Source organism: Miscanthus floridulus, chromosome 2 (assembly GCF_019320115.1).
Source record: "Miscanthus floridulus cultivar M001 chromosome 2, ASM1932011v1, whole genome shotgun sequence".
NCBI classification, from domain to species: domain Eukaryota; kingdom Viridiplantae; phylum Streptophyta; class Magnoliopsida; order Poales; family Poaceae; genus Miscanthus; species Miscanthus floridulus.
In genome coordinates this window covers 44,937,266-44,943,265 of record NC_089581.1, presented here as the reverse complement: position 1 = coordinate 44,943,265, position 6,000 = coordinate 44,937,266, and the positions used below count along the sequence as shown (strand labels likewise).

At 43.0% G+C, this 6,000-nt stretch overlaps 1 pseudogene; it reads right to left on the bottom strand.

The window, feature by feature from the left end:
• Window positions 1-542: 542 nt before the first annotated feature.
• The window catches only part of LOC136536451 (lysine-specific demethylase JMJ26-like), a 53,772-nt pseudogene continuing 48,314 nt past the window's right edge, over window positions 543-6,000 (bottom strand).

The window sequence follows — 6,000 nt, the reverse complement described above, 5'->3', positions numbered from 1 at the left end:
CCATAAATATTAATATTTTTATATAAAATTAGTCAAAGTTATTTCTCGGAAAGCGAGAACTACAGTTATTTACAGTTATTTAGGGACGAATGGAGTAGATTCTAGAAGTGATATATAATGTTGCACCTGCGCAAATGGGAAAACTCATACAACAATGCAAAATGCGTAGAGCAAGAAAGTAAATGAATAGAATACAGCATATGGACAATATAAATGCAATTTCATAAACATCCCTTGGACCTTCAAGAATTGTCATCAATTCATCATGTGCATACCACTCTGCCAAGTAGTGTTATGGCTAACAGAAACACAAGGAAAGCTATCAAAGCAAATGAGAAGCCCTAAAACTTAGGAAACAAAAAAGAACTTACACAACTGCGCTTGAAGAAAAAATACGTGAAGAACTGAAAGCTTAAGAAACAAACATGATAGAAAGGTTGAATTCATGATGTCAATGATTATACATGCAATATTTGTGTAGTCAGAGCAGGGGATAATCAGAAAGTGCAAGCAGATCGAGACAATACAAAGAGATGCGAGTCCTAACCCATCTTTCCAATCATATCCGAAATCGCTTTGTTGAGTGCATGAAGAGCTATCTTCTTAACCTGGTGACTCAAAATCATACGATGCATGTAGAATTTCAGAATGTAGCTTAACAAGTTCTGTTCTAGAGCGAAACAGAACAACAATATTGACAATACCCAAGGATAATTTATATGTGATCATATTAAGGAATGAAGTATCGATAAACAAAGAAAGGACCTTCTATATAGAAAGGATTACAGAGAATATGGGCAGGGCAGACCTCTAGTTTGTCTTCATTCGCTAAAGGACTGAATTCTTCTGTCAACCTAATGCCCTCTTGAAAATTTTCTGGAGAAACAAAACCAAGGGCCACCTGTGTACATGACTGCATATAACAAGAGTGTCACAGATAATAGCATTGATTATGATCCAATGCATGTCACTAATAGCCATGGGAACAAAAACCTGTCTCCACACTTATCATCATACCTTCAAATTTCTGACCTAGTGGGGACATCCTGCTGGGACAAACACTGCATCACCAAGCTGCTGTTCGAATGTCAAAGGCTCAATTCCTGCATAGGCAGTGATAAGAGCCAGGAAGTGAGCCAAATAATTTAAGTTAAAAACGCATCAACATTAACTGACAATATTCTTCCTTAAGCTTTTGCTTGTGCTCTTGTGTTAGATAAAACACTGATCATGTATAGGATGAGTAACCTGCCAACATACAAGGTTATGCAACACGAAAATCATATGTCAAATGATGTGCCATGGACAAATAGTGAGTACAACAAGGCACCTGCTTCACCAGTTCATAATTGCAATGCCTAAACTCTGCATGTTTCATCAGATAATCATGCAGCTTGCCAACATCTTCCCGTCGGAAAATATCCCACAGTGCACCACCTTCTGGTTTGCTTCCCTCTATAAATGGGAGATCTTCATCTTCTGACTCAAGAGATATAGCAATATGTTTTGTATCATTCCCCTTGCATGTCTTCTTATTTCTTTTTCCTATTGCATTGGAAGAATTACAGGCACAACGTTTACTGCATTTTCGGCCACTAAGTTGGGCACATATTCCTTCTGCAGAATTAGTAGGTGTTCCACCAGCTAAATCTGCATGCCAAGCTTGTATTAATTTACTTGCTTCCTCGGTGGACAAGATCTCCTTTATTTTCTTTACTGCAGCAATCCTTTTAGATTTGAGCTTTATTTCATCAGTATGTGTGAGGATATGGACCAGATAAAGGCAGTAGAAATCAGCGAGTGGAAGACCATTAAAAAAAGGCAAAAAGCTTAACAAAAAAGAAAGGATAAGTAAAGAAAGGTTCACCTATGGGGAAAAAAGAACAGGTAAATGAAATCCTTTGATCATTTGGGGATAGCCATTGACAAGAAGATGACCGGACAAAGTCGGCATCATGGTTTAAAAGGCGTCACCTAGTTGTCTAGGCGAGGAAAGTTGCTGGGCGTCGGGCTTGCCTGGACTTCCGCGCGTAAGGCGTCCGCCTTGACGTACTAGGCGTCCGCCTTGCTCGATTAGGCGTCTAGTCGTCGCCAAGGCGCCCGCGGCAGATGCTTTAACTTGCGAAATCAGGGCGGCGCGCGGGAAGAAATCGCTCCCGTGCCGGGCCTTCCCGCCTTTCCGCTGCTGCGCGCAGGAACAAATTGAGAGGGAGAGATAAAGCGCAGGAGGTAAATCAGAGAGAGGGAGAGTAATTAGATTTAGAAACCAGAGGCCCGCCGCTCCGCCCCTTCCTGACGCGGCGATTCCCACCAGCGCGGCGTCAAATCCTCACGGAGCGCGGCACAGCCGGCGGCCCCGCACATCTCCGCTGGTCGCCCCCCTCCTGCAGCAACCGGATCCCGCCGTTCGCAGCTTGATTGAAGCCTGTCGGATGCCAAAGCGACTGGAGACCAGCCGTCCACCGTCTGCTCTCTGCCAGGCACTAGGACGGGGCTCCGATTTGCTTTACGGCCGGCCCTCAGCTCCAACCTGCTCACCTGCCTTCCTGCTGGGCACCTGCAAGCTGAGGTAGTGCCTCTCCTCTCTGTTTCCCTCCCTTCCTCTGTTACTTAAATAGTCGATTGTGCCTGCTTGTGGTTGGATTGCATAAAAAACAGAGCATGTCATATGGTGTTGTCTGCTTCTTGCTTGGATACTCGTGGTTTGTTTTATAGATGCAGACTCTCTGTTTCCCTCCCTTCCTCTGTTACTTAAATAGTCGATTGTGCCTGCTTGTGGTTGGATTGCATAAAAAATAGAGCACGTCACATGGTGTTGTCTGCTTCTTGCTTGGATACTTGTGGTTTGTTTTATAGATGCAGATTGGAGTGGTCCACTCGTAGTCTTCTTTGTGGTTAGAACATCTAGGGTTGTGTATTATATGCTGATTACTTTGTTTTATATGCTAATTGCTCTATTTTATATGCTAATTGCTCTGTTTTATGTGCTAAAGTGACTTGATTTATGCTAATTCCTACACCTTTATCCCATATTATACTGCTACTTTCTACTAGTGTTTGCTTTAGGATGTACTGTAGTGTCCTTTGCTCTTTGTTGAACTGCTTGTTAGCCTATATAAACTATACAGAGCATTAACCATGCTATGTGCTTGGGTTCTTTGCCTTTTTATGCAGGTGAAGCACAATGGCAAGTCCACCTTCCACTGCTAGTGAGTATGATCCCAAGAATGATCCAACCCGGAAGCCACAAAAGACCGAGGATCCAGGGTGGAAGTACGCCTACTAGCCAAACCTTAGCAACAAGGATGAGGTAGCATGAACCTTGTGTGGTGGGAGTGTTCGTGGAGGGATAAAAAGGTTGAAACAACATTTAGCAGGTGGCTTTGGAGATGCAAAATTTTGTCCTAAAGTGAGCACTAAAATTAGGAAGGAGATGGCAGCTTATTTGGAGGCTAACAAGAGAAGAAGACCTTTGTTCCTAGAGGATGAGGATGGAGAAGCAGAAGTGGTGGAGGTGGCATCAAATGGGCCTCCTGCAAATGAGGCACAACAAAATGAATCTTCTCAAGCCGCCAAGGTTCATCCTAGTTTAGGGACAACAGCCAAAAGAAGGCAATCAACCATACAATTGAAGGCTGTTGGTAACAAGACTGCACAGCAAAAGACAAAGACCATTGTTGAGATGCTTCAAAAAACACCAAAAGAGGTGGTAGATGAGAGACTGTTAGGTTCTTACCAGCCCACAATTTATGCAGCAGCAAAAAGCCTGGAGGAGAAGCATTATGTGGATATGCAGTGGGGTTTGTTCTTCTATGAGTGTGGTGTACCTTTCAATGCAGCAGCCGCAAGACAATTTTAGATTGCAGTTGAGGCCACAACTCAGTTTGGTTTAGGGTACAAGCCTCCAACACCTTATCAACTTGGGGAGCCATTGCTTAAAGAGGATGTGAAGTCAACAAGTACCATGAGGGAGGAGCATGAGAGGGCATGGAAACAGTATGGCTGCACACTTATGTCTGATGGATGGTCCGATAGGAGGGGACGCCACTTGATTAACTTCCTAGTGAACAGCCCGGAGGGGACATACTTCTTGGAGTCAGTTGATGCATCAAGTGAAGTACATGATGCTAAGATGCTTGCTGATCTACTAGAGGAAAGAATTGATGACATTAGAAAAGACAAGGTTGTCCAAGTTGTTACAGATAATGGTGCTAACTTCAAGGCAGCAGGCAAGCTTTTGATGGAAATGATTCCTACAATATTTTGGAGTCCATGTGCTGCACACTGTTTGGATCTCATGCTAGAGGAGATTGGGAACTTGCTAGCATTCAAGAAATATATTGCACGTGCAAGGCGTGTTACAACTTTCATCTATAGGCATGGGAGGATCCTTCATGCCATGAGGGAGAAGACAGGTGGGGCTGATCTTGTGAGACCTACAGCAACTCGTTTTGCAACTTCCTTTCTTACTTTGAAGAGTTTGTACAAGCACAAGGAAGCTTTGAAGGCTTTATTTCATAGTGAACAATGGATTGGGAATAAATTGGCAAAAACCAAAGTAGGTCTAGATGTGCAGGCCATTGTGTTCTCTACAGAGTTCTGGAACAAAGTTGAAGATTGCCTTAGAGCTTCAGCCCCACTTCTCATTGTGCTTAGGGTGGTTGATGGAGATGAGAAGCCAGCAATGCTAGAGGTTCAAGCATTAATGAACCATGCAAAAGAGAAGATCAATCTGAGCTTTGCCATACCATCCAAGAAAAAGTTGCTTGACAAGATCATGGAGATAATTGAGCAAAGGTGGGAGAAACAAATGGATCATCCACTCTATGGGGCTGCATTGTTTTTGAACCCAGGGAAGCTCCATCCTCTCATAAGAAAAAACGATGATGCAACTGTTGGACAGCTAAGAGGTTGCTTTCTTGATGTACTTGCAAGAATGGTGGAGGATAAGGAAACTAGAGACAAGATCAATGCTCAAGCCATGGATTATGAATTTCTTCGAGGAGATGCTTTTTCAAACAAAATGGCCCAGCAAAACCTTGAGTCTTTGAGCCCTCGTAAGTGTTGTGTTCTTCTCTTTTAATGTCATCAAGTGTACATTACAGCAATTTAATTCCAGCAAGCTAGCATTTTTCAATCCCAGCTCCTAACATATGATGCATTTGTTGTTCTAGTTGATTGGTGGCGTTCATATGGTGGCCGTGCTATTGAGCTACAAAGGTTTGCTAAGCGTGTGGTCAGTCTTTGTGCTTCATCATCTGGTTGTGAGCGCAATTGGAGCACCTTTGAATTTGTGAGTTTTTCCCCATCTGTCATCTCCTTACAGTTCTTACCAATATTTCAGCAAGCATTTTATTCATCTTTTTGGTGTATTGTGTTTCTTATTTTGTACATCCACACAAAGAAAAGGAACCGGTTGTTGCATAAGAGGTTAAATTCTATTGTCTTTGTTTCCTACAACCGGAAGATGAAAACTAGGTTCTAGAAATTGAGGCAGAAGAAAGGTAAAGGCTTTGATCCTTTGGTTGTTGAGGAGTTTGATTGGGACAATGAGTGGGCTGATTCACTGCATGTGCCCCCTCATGGTGCTCGTGGCTGTGAGTATGACCTTACATGGGACCTTGCTGATGAAGCTATTGGAGCATCAGAGTTACTTCGTGGCAGAAATTTACCAAGAACAGCCCACAACAAGCGTGCTAGAAATTCTGCACCTATTGGGGTTCAGGAGGAGCTGGGTTCAGAAAATGAGGATGAAGAAAATCAAGATCCCTATGATGATGCAGATGTGACAGATTGTGAGGATGATCCTTGTGATGCCAATGGTAGTGGAGGAGATGAGGAGGCAGCCAACATCATTGGAGAGTTTGATGATGGCTATTGAGAGGAGGGATTTCAGATTTCCTATGTTGCTATTTCATATATGATGCGCACTAGCAGCGCTACTAATTAAGTCATGCCATTAGAGACTAGTTTTTGGCTACTGAGACATTTCAGATTTGC